At 35.5% G+C, this 8,506-nt stretch overlaps 1 pseudogene; it reads right to left on the bottom strand.

The window, feature by feature from the left end:
• Positions 1 to 3,372: 3,372 nt before the first annotated feature.
• On the bottom strand, positions 3,373 to 3,683 carry LOC124103245 (cytochrome c, somatic-like; annotated as a pseudogene).
• Between the last annotated feature and the right edge of the window lie 4,823 nt (positions 3,684 to 8,506).

Here is an 8,506-nt window from a genome sequence, read left to right as displayed (position 1 = left end):
CAGAGGAGTAGGGGTCAAGTATTCAGCTATGAGTGGGTTTGAGTGTTCAGACTTGATGCAAACAAGTGATAAAGGACCAGACAGAGGGGGATTTGAGTGCGTGGGTTATCCTGCAGCTAACATTCCTTCAGCCTGCCCTGCAGACAACTTAGTTCAGCCTGCCCTGCACCTAACACAGAGAGTATATAGATTTTCTAAAATTGCAAATAATTGTTGTATTTATTTATTTATTTTAAAGTTTTTTTGTAGTTGTAGATGGACAGAATGCCTTTATTTTATTTGTTTTATTTTTATGTGGTGCTGAGGATCGAACCCAGTGCCTTACGCATGCTAGGCAAGAGCTCTGCCACTGAGCTACAGCCCCAGCCCATAATTGTTGTATTTAAAAAGCTATATACTTTCCTGAAGAGATGATCTATATTCTTTCCTGGGTTCTCCAAAAGATTCAAAAACTGTCCCCAAAAGTTATGAACCATTGGCTTAGGTCAAGATCAGTGAACTTTTTTCTGAAAAGGGTCAGCTACAAACTATTTCAGGCTTTGATAGACTATAGTCCCTGCAAACCAATGTGTATGGCTGTGTTCCAATAACATTTCATTAGAACAGAGTAGAACTATATTTTTCCAAAGAACTTTATTAGAATAGTTCCCCAAAGTAGAATAGTCCTGGGAACCCTAGTTCTCTGAGATCTGGCTTAGGCTATGATTTGGTAACACCAAACTTTCAAATACTATGCTGAAGTAAGTTCAGCCAAGTTTTTTTTTCCCCCTGTAGCATTGGAGTTTGAACCCAGGGGTGCTGTAACACTGAGATATACCCTAAGTTATTTTTATTTTTTCATTTTGAAACAGGGCCTTGCTAAGTTGCTGAGACTGGCCCTGAACTTGACAATCCTCTTGCCTCAGCCTCCTGAGTCGCTGAGATTACAGGCATTTGCCACCATGCTTACTTCACTCAAGTTTTGTGTCTTATAAAAATCATATTTCACATAAGTTTACTTAATATGATTTTTTATTTTTTATATTGAAAAATGGTTTACATATGATAAAATGAACACATCTTAATTGTACAATTTGATGAATTTTTATATGTGCCATATTCCCACATCCATGGAATATCACCCCAGAAAGTTCCTACATGTCCCTCTGTAGTCATAATCTTCCCCTTTCCTCTGAAGGTAAACACTCTTCTTCTGTGCTGATGGAAGTTTTGCCTTTTCTTAAACTTCATTTAAATGGGATCAGAAGGCACTGTGTATTTCCTTGTGTCTGGCTTCTTTCATTCAACATGTTTTTGAGATTTATCTGGGGTTTTGAACAGACTCAGATTTTTAATACAGATTTTCCTACTTGCTTAAAAATAAGAAGTTGTTGGTTTGTTTGCTGTTTCTAATGCTTTTTCTAGGAGCTATAAGAAGATGCATGAGAATTCCTATCTCCAGCCCTCCTCCACTTGGAGTTAAGCCACAGTCACGTACATTGCAATTCAAGAACCTTAATTACAAACAACATCAACAAAATAAAGTGTTAACTACAAGTATCTTCTTTCATTGGAGAATTTGAGGGTTTAAACATACTGCTAATGAGAAAAGACTCTTGTTTGTCTTAATCTTCAGGTGGTAGAAATTAACTTGCTTGCATTGGGCCTATAGAATTGTGGGGAAGTTTTGATGTTCTTTAGTTCAGTGCTTTTCTGAACTTGTATGCATATGATTCACTCAAAGTCCTTGTTAAAAGGCACAATATGATTCAGTTGTTCTGGGGGTAGCCTGAGAATCTACACATCTAGCAAGTTCCCACAAAATGCCGAGACTGCCCTCATGCAGAACATGCTTTTGTTTAGTAATCATTGCAATGTATTTATACCAGAGATAATGATGTCTAAGGGCAGGGACTGTGAAAACATATAAGTAAGGTATTATTAATTAAAATTTATAGAAGTTCTGAGAAACCAGAACAATAAATGAGAAACAGTAGAGACCAAGGATAAATCTTAGGGAGACATCTGCCTTATGCAGCTAGATTAATTGCAGTAGCATACAAATTTATAAGTTAATGCTATTGAAGCATTAAGATTTGTGTGTATATTTAACTATGCTGAGTTTGAAGTGTTTTAGTATACACATATAGAATGTAAAGTTAGGTGTTAGGATATAGAGTCCTGGGGCTCAGAACCACATCCTCCTAGAGAGATAAATCTGAGAAGTCATGGCTATCGTTGATATCAAGGGAGAAACTGTACCATGAGTGAGGAATATGAACTTGCTCTTGGCTTTGAGAAACTCTTAAGGTCAATGGTCAGAGAGAGGAAGTTGACTTTATGAAAAAGACTAAGAAGTAGCCAAAGGGAAAGAAGAAAAACCAGAAGGTACATACTTGAGTGTATGTACACATAAATGTTTGAAATAAAAAGAAGAGAATGTAAGAAATAAACAATGGTTAACAATACCCAGCACTGCTGAAAGTATTTGTTTATTTATTTATTTTTCATGATCTGTGATTGTTAATTTAATTATCTTAAATCTTATGGTAACATATTTTACAAATTTGTACTGATGGGTATATCTCTTTTACCTTAATCTTTCCATCTAATAAGTTGGCAAAAGCACCACTACCAACCACCTAGATGTTCCATAGTATTGTTTCTGAATAGTTGTTTAAAAACAATCCTAAATGATAACTTAATCTTAGAAAATAAAGAATTAAAAAGTAAAGTCTAACTTGTTATTGTATTATGCTGACTTAAAAGCATCAGTTAGATCAGCTATAAAATGTGAGAAGTGTTAAATATTCTTTATTTAATATCATACATAAATCACACTAAAATGCCTTTCCATAAGGAAAAAACAGCATTTTAGATACTGGGTATATAGGTGCAGACCTGTGTGTCCTTGAGCTAGAGAATTCTAATTAAATTGGCATGGTCAACAAAAATATAAAGTAGACACTGCTTCTTTATCTTCAACCACTGCCTTTAATAGGCTAATGAACACAAATTGAAACAAATGTGAATCATGCTTGGTTCTGAGTGAAGGGATTTCCCCCATATTTAAACATATTCACATAATCAATTCTATAAAACTAAATATAAAACCAGTTTTCAGATGTCATTCACCATTTCTGTGAACATTACTAATTAAGTCCAACCATAACTTTAAAAAGGGGAAACAGTGATAGAATTTACTGAAGTGGGAATATAACCAAAATATTAATTTAACTGCAAGTCAGTTTTACTTAAATCAGGATTGTCCAACAAAAATAATTTTGTCAGTCATTCATGATCTGATTTCTGGTGTATCACATCAATTAAATTATAGTGCACATAAAAAAGCCAAGAGACATTTCTGTTTGGTAATAAATAAGGCAGTAGCTATTACTCATTAGTGGCTTTTTTGCTATTAGGTCTGCCCTTTCTCCCTTCTTCTTAATGCCAGCGAAGATCATTTTTGTTCCAGGGATGTACTTTTTGGGATTCTCCAAATACTCCATCAGTGTATCCTCTCCCCAGGTGATGCCTTTGTTCTTGTTGTCATCTGTATAAGAGAATCCAGCAGCCTGACCTGTCTTCGGCCCAAATAGTCCATGGAGATTTGGCCCAGTCTTGTGCTTGCCTCCCTTTTCCACGGTGTGGCACTGGGCACACTTCTAAACAAAAATCTTCTTGCCTTTCTCAACATCACCCATTTTTAATTCATTCTTTCATTGTTAGCGCAAAGGAGGTTCCAGATCAGAAGCCAGACAACCCACTCTCTAGCTCAAGGACACACAGGTCTGCGCCTATATACCCATGTCAGTGCAACCGCACTCGCTCCATCTCCCCGTGGCCTGATGTGTGAGCTAAAGTATTCAAAATAGGATTAAAATATGTCCATAGGATTTAGTTGTTATCAATTATTAGTGACCTTTTTGAGAATTATTCTGATGGAGCGACATAGTCAAAAAACAGATTAGCACAAATTGCTGAATAAATGAGACATAAGAAAATGGAAATTTTTTCCATTCCCAGAAGGGTGGGAAAGAAAGATAAGGTGATTGGATATGAATGTGATGTTAAAAGAGTGGTTTATAACTGATTAGACATGAACATGTTCAAATTCCATTGAGAAGAATTGATTTGAGATGGAGTGATTAAATGTGTAAGATGGAAAAAAATGGTATTATATATTTCTGAGGAAGACTGGAGTTGATGGGATCCAACTATTAGGAATTGACTTTTTAAAGGAAGATAAATGGCAAATCAATGTAAGATGAGTTGAAAAAGATGAAGAAAAATGTGTGGAAGAATGCGGTGGTGCAGTGTTGAGGGCTTCAACATATTCCATGAAGTGGCTATAAGAAAAGGAAAAGCTGGGGCTCTAAGGACATGTCTAAAGGAGAGTAACATACACTAGAAATAGACACTGAAAAGAGTGAAGTATGTTGACCAGAAAAATGTAACCGATTGTTGATCATTTGTTTAAAAATGTAAGTAGATTGAGTGACTGACTCCAGTGCAAGGCCAGAGAACATGGACACCATCTATGTGGATCCCACTTGTGCAAGACAAGTAGGATAGGATTATGAGTGAAATGATGGATTATAGAATTTAATCAAAAGGAGAATGAAACTGAAGAAATTAGAGGCCGATAATAGGAGGGACAGTAAAGCAGACAATTTTTGGAGGCCACTGTGAGGCAGCAGATTGGTCACAGTAGGAGAAGATAATAAATTAGTTAATACACTGAAAGAAAATGTAGTTGGGATCTACCAAGAAATGCCCTCATTAGTAATGTCAAGGCATGACAAAGTCCAAAGCCTTCCTAGTGGAATGAGTAACTGCTGAGGTGCAAAAGAGATGGTCCTATGTCATGAGGAGGTCACCCAAGATCAAGGTGCTGGAGGTCCTTCACTTGGTAGGAGATTGGCAGGACTTGCAGTGGAGAGGAAGACTATGGATCACCTGACAAAGTCTTCCATGAGTGGTGGTGACTGGAGGATAACCAAGGTTTATGACCAACTAGTAGTTCTCTAAAAATCATTTGATTGCTCAAACTAATAACTGGGAACCAAAATAAAACAAAACAGGTCACATTCAATACTTCCCCATTACCAAAACCAGTTTGCTTTGGATAAAAGACTTCTTTATACTCTTCCTAGATTTTCAAACTTGACTTTGGTGCCAAGTACAAATAAATAATTTAGGTAAGATGGCTTTGGACTTTTTCATGATTTGAAATTACTAACTAGGGCAAACTTTGGTAGATCCAACAACTTTTTCTTCCAGTTTAGGAACTACTTTCTGTGATTTAGTTAAGTGACAGCTAAGGGGCAAGGGAGGAGGCTATTATATATGATGTAGGGGCAGATGATAATTGTTAACATTGGTGATGGGGAGGAAAGAAGAAAAAACCCCAGGTCCTGATGCTGAACCATCTGACTGTGAGAAGATAACAAGAAGACTTCACTTGAGAGAGAGATAGGAAACCATGCACATTTAGAAGATTTAGTGAATGAAGCCTTATTTCCAGAGAGTTCATCTCAATTGTTAGGGTGGGTGGTTGAGAGAGGGCTGACCCAGGGGCCCAGAAGGACTGAGAGTTTCAGGGTGGAGAAGAGGGTGGATGACAAGAGACTTATACTTTGGGTGTTACTGATGAAATGTATGGTGGTTTGCAGTTAATCTCCTTGAGGAAAGTAGACCCTGGGCCTATTGTCTAATCAACTTCTCCAGGCTTAGATGATATCAGTCCTAGAAGTTGTAATTTTGAAACCAACCAATTGATCTTTGGTGATTTTCTTTCAGTCTATAATCTATCAGCCAAGGTATAGAATAGTGTAAAACCCCTTATTGTTATTGAAATGTATAACAAATTTCTTGGCTAGGATTATTTTCAGTTTCTATATGTCAGCATGATACTCACTTGGTACAAGTTTGTCTTGGGTCTATAATAATGCGATCACACAGTTTCATAGTGTTTACAGGCTTTAGAACAGTTTCCATAGTATTTTCAAGCACAAGATCACATATTATATCATACATTTTCTTATACAAATACAAAGATTTTTCTCTTACACTTTATTTGCAATTCTGGTTATATTCAGGCTTGAATTAATTATCAAGAGGACACAGAAAAGCACATTGAAAAAAATTTAAATTTGAAAAATAAACTTGGGAACTGAGAGGCAAGTTATATTATGTCAATTTGCAGTGACCCTGAATGGGTAAGGTTGAACTAGCAGTCCCACTAATAGGTGGGTGGTCATCCTGTTCTGCAGACTCCATGATGTTTTCCCTCCATTCTTCTTTACTTAAAACACAATGATCCTATGTTAAAATAGGAGAGGATAGTATAGAATCCTATATGATCTTTTTTTGAGTTTATGACTCTTCTGCTGAGGGGAGGTAGCCAATATTCCAAATACTTGACTTTTATATAAGATTCAGAAACAACAAAAGAAAGTGAAAAGTGTGTAAGATGTTGAAATTCAGCCTCTTGGGAAAGGGAAAAATAATACAAGGGGGAGAAATGAATGACAGTAGAGGGGGTAGAGAGAGAATAGGGGAGGGGAGGGGAGGGGGGATAGTAGAGGTTAGGAAAGGCAGCAGAATACAACAGACACTAGTATGGCAATATGTAAATCAATGGATGTGTAACTGATGTGATTCTGCAATCTGTATATGGGGTAAAAATGGGAGTTCATAACCCACTTGAATCAAAGTGTGAAATATGATATATCAAGAACTATGTAATGTTTTGAACAACCAACAATAAAAAAATAAAAAAAAAAAAAAGAAATTCAGCCTCTTACAGATGCCCAAGCTTGAATAAGTTACAAATCAATTCCTGAATCCCATTTTCATTCTTGTTAACAAAGTTGTGGATACTTATTTACCTGAAAAAATACATACCTTCAATAAATGTAGGCCTTTCCTTTCTTCCTCTTAGCTAAATTATTTGTTTATACTTTGCATCAAAGTCAAGTTTGAAAATATAGGAAGGTTTAAAGAGATCTTTTATCTAAAGCAAACTGGTCTTGGAAATGGGCAAGGATTAAACAATGTGACTTATTTTATCAGAAGACCCTGTTATTAGTTTGAGCAATTAAATGTTTTTAGAGAATTGCTAAATTTTCATTACCATGGTAGATGAAAGTACACAAAGTTAAACAAAGAATCTGAAAGTTGATGTGTTCTACTGAGAATTTAATCAGTTGGAAATACAGAATTGTTTGGTCATACAAAGTAAAGATTTTTTTTTTTCAGGATTTGTCACTGAGATTTTCATTTTATGGGAAGGAAAAGAAAACAATTCTTTGTCATTTGAATGCACAGACACCACTAAATAAAATATATTTGTGTAGGTTCATCCCTGCTGCTTTTGTATAGCAGACACATTGATCATTAAGTGCTTTGTGGCAACATAAAGCATTTTGATTAAAGGCCTCCTACACAGTTCATCTCCTTTTATCACACAGATTGACTCAATGTTATTTGCAATCTCTTTCATTGGTTTTACACAGATGAGAAGATGACTCTCAGAGAATTGCTTCTTTTTAAAATTTCCTCTATTGATTGGCTTATAGTTGTAGTTCATTGATTTTTTTTAAAGGATTGTTATTTTTTCAAATGAGAATGATGACTTTGGGTAGAGTTTCTCAATCAAAAGTTTAAGGAAATACTGTGTAAAGCCAATAGCTAGTACATTAAATTAATTGCTATTAAAGTCAATATATGTAAAGCCAATAGTAGTTAACTGCTATTCAAGTCAACATATTTTCCTTTCTTTTCCCTTCTTTCTCATCTTTTCTTTTCCTTTCCTTCTAAGACTGACAGGACTTTTCACACCAAGATTCTAAGTGCTCTGTTTACAGAATTCTATCAGCATGGCGCAGATAGAAATGTCATCTTGACCTTATCTCTGAAAGTTGTTTTAACTTCACTAATTAAGCAACCTTCGCTGCTATTCAGGGACACTCTCTTGAGAGTGAAGGGCTTTTGATTAGGGAAATTCCCTAATTGACAGGACCACTCATCATGAAGCAGTCATAGCATGTTGATTAGTGTTTCACCATTAGGGATTACATTGCTTAACACAAATGTATTACAGCAAGAATTTAATTAACCTAAGTCAATATTAGCCTGGAGACACTTGGAACTGATGAAAAGATCAAGTAACCTCAGCAAACCAAAAGTCTAGGAAAGAGGACATATTTTTGACCCATGATACTAAAAATAAATATTGTACAGTAAAGATTCAGTTTCCATGTAAGAGTCCTTCAATGATTGCTGATGTCTAAAACTACTTCTATGTCTCTCAACCTGCATTTAAAACATTTTATTACGAAAATACTCATGAATACACAAAAGGAGAATTGAATAATGAGTTTTGTGTTCCCATTATCCAGTCCGATTATTAGCAGTATTTTTTTTTAAATTCTCATGTCATCAACACTTTTCAATTTTTTGTTTGTTTACTGGGATAATTATAGCAAATCTAGATATATTATTTTACCCACAAACACTACAG

The sequence above is a fragment of the Marmota monax genome, unplaced genomic scaffold, assembly GCF_021218885.2.
Source record: "Marmota monax isolate L192 unplaced genomic scaffold, Marmota_monax_Labrador192_F-V1.1 WCK01_AAM20220418_F8-fsc00502, whole genome shotgun sequence".
NCBI classification, from domain to species: domain Eukaryota; kingdom Metazoa; phylum Chordata; class Mammalia; order Rodentia; family Sciuridae; genus Marmota; species Marmota monax.
Note: the sequence above shows the minus strand (reverse complement) of the source record. Positions and strands in the feature narration are given on the sequence as shown.